This window comes from Nicotiana attenuata, chromosome 5 (assembly GCF_001879085.1).
Source record: "Nicotiana attenuata strain UT chromosome 5, NIATTr2, whole genome shotgun sequence".
NCBI classification, from domain to species: Eukaryota; Viridiplantae; Streptophyta; class Magnoliopsida; order Solanales; family Solanaceae; genus Nicotiana; species Nicotiana attenuata.
In genome coordinates this window covers 12,302,497-12,305,071 of record NC_031993.1, presented here as the reverse complement: position 1 = coordinate 12,305,071, position 2,575 = coordinate 12,302,497, and positions in this window count along the sequence as shown.

Below are 2,575 nucleotides of genomic sequence, written 5' to 3'. Positions count from 1 at the left end.
TGATGTTGACACTAGCATTGTGGTCATAAGAAAGTTTTCTCAAAAGTTTAAACTCGATGCTGCCTAGAAGGTGTACAAGACTGATATGACTCCCTTCCACAAACTGTTGTTTCATTTTGTTAATTCCTGCATTCTTCATAGGTATGAGAGAAGGCATGAAGCTACTCTACTGCACATGGCTGTAATGGAACTGCTTGACACTAGCAGACCTATCAATCTCCCTAGCATGATGATTCAGCATATGGCAAGACCTGCAGACACCTCCAAGCCTAAGCATGCTATGCCTTGTGGTTTCATGTTGACTGAGTTATTTGACAAGCTCAACATCGCCCGACCTGAGCTTAAGTATGGAAACCACAATGATATTTTGGATGATGTTACCCTCAACCGGTGTGGCTATGAGGATATCACAGCTAGAGGACCACTGGATCTGCTAGTCTACCTAGGAGCAATAGGGTTGCAGAGCTCAGTAAGAGATTGGAGTTGGCTGTTGAAGAGAATGCTAAACATTGTGAAGACAATGATGAGCCGAGAAAGCAAACCAGGCAACTTAGGGAAGAGCTTAGAAGAGATAGGGAAGCTCATGCCCAACAGATTGCCACCCTTGTGAAATCATTGAGCTCCTCCACCTCTCACCCATGAACATGTTCCTTCCTAGTGTCCTTAGTTTGCTTTGTTATTCCAATAACGCTTTATTTTTTTCCTTATTTTGTCTTAGTCTGCGTAGTTTGCAATATGCTTAGTTTATTTCGTTCTAATGGTTAAGACGCGGCCCTGGGCTTATTTTGGCACTACTTGATGTCTCCTGTTGTTCTGCTTTACAGCTTTGTACCATATTGGATCTTTAGTCTAGTCTGTTTGCCTTAATATGTCTTAAGCTTGTGTTATATCCTGTTTAGCCTTGAATCTTATGATATCTGTGCTTCATCTATCTAACATCTTTTTGTTTTCCGATGATGCCAAAAGGGGAAGATAAGGTTGGGAGGTTGTGGGTTGTGAACATATATGTCTGTCAATAGTACTTGTTATGATTATCTGGTTCTTTGTTGTGATTACCTGGTTCTATCGTGTACAAAGTTTGTCATCATCAAAAAGGGGGAATTTATTGAGTATTGAGGTTTTGATGATTAACAAAATATGTCTAAATGCAATAATTCAATGAACCAGGTCCTCAACATAGCTGTTTAATTGTTCTAAGAACCAGTTTCTCAGGATAAAGGACCGGCTCCTTAGGTTGTTGATTCTACATCTATACAAGATAGTAACTTTATCTCAAAGTTACCCAGGTCTGAGTTTGGTGGAAGAAGGCTGCTACATGTGATAAGGGTTGTTGCTCAAGAAGATACAGATAATTCAGTCAGAGACAAGAGTCGCAAAGCTTGTGGAATCCTTGGAACAGTAGGAGTCCTATCAAAGGAGAAGCTAACTATGTATATGACTCCTAGAAGATCTCAAGTTGACGCGTTTAAATACTATCTATTTTAGACTTTTGTTTTATCCTTTAACACATCAACTAAAGAGTCGTATGTTGTTTACTTTAGTCGAGTACTTGCATTGTATTCTTCTTGAGTCAATCTAACAAATGTGCTTTAGGAAATTGAGTTGTAATCAAGTGTCACAAGCAATTACTGGGTTGGAGTGAGTGTTCGCTTTACAAGTTAGAGTAACTTGTAAATCAAATAGTCGTAGTAGGAGTACTTGAGAGTGTTGAATTACGGTCTTTAAATTAATATATTTTTTAGCTCATTGCTCTAGTGGAATTGAAGTTAAAAATCCTACGTAGTAGGTCGTGGTTTTTGCACCTTTTGAGTCGGGTGATTTTTCACGTAAAAACTGTTGTGTTTACTTTACTTCAAGTTTATGGAACACGGTAAAGAACCAAGTTCTTTAATGAATCATATGGGCACTCAAATTAACCCAATATATATAGTAGTGATGATGAGAAGTTAGGAGGCGTTGTGTATAGTACTACAACTACACATTTATTTTCCCTTTGCTTTTATGTGAGTGATTTTCTTTTGAGAATGAATAATCGCTTTCTGTGCTGCCCTTAGTTGTAAAAGAAAATGACTTCTAGAGTCTCTACGAATGTACTACGGAAAAGTCTGATTTTTTGTAGCATGCAGCTTTATTTATTTATATTCTTTTTTCCTCAACAGACAAATTAAAGTTAATTATATTGCTTAATAAGCAAAAAAAGAATAATGAGAAATAAAAATTATTCCATTTATTTTATGATGTTGTATTTTTCTTTATACTTTTATAGGTCTATACAGACCGGAAACGTAGACCTTCTCGATAAAACAAATGAAAATTATAATTATTAAAATGATTTGGCTTTATAATAACAATAAGAAATGTACTAAATTATTAGTAAAAATAAGAACCGCAACAGCCAACAGTTAAGAAATTGCAGCCTTCTAAACAACAAGTGACCAATCCATGAATATATTTTAAATTATATCATATCGATCATTGTTGCATGGGAGGTATGCAAGGGCAAAATTTATTTATTTTTTATTTTTTTTATTCTTTTTTTGCACTTGTTGGCACGCCTTAGTGTCATAAGTGGATA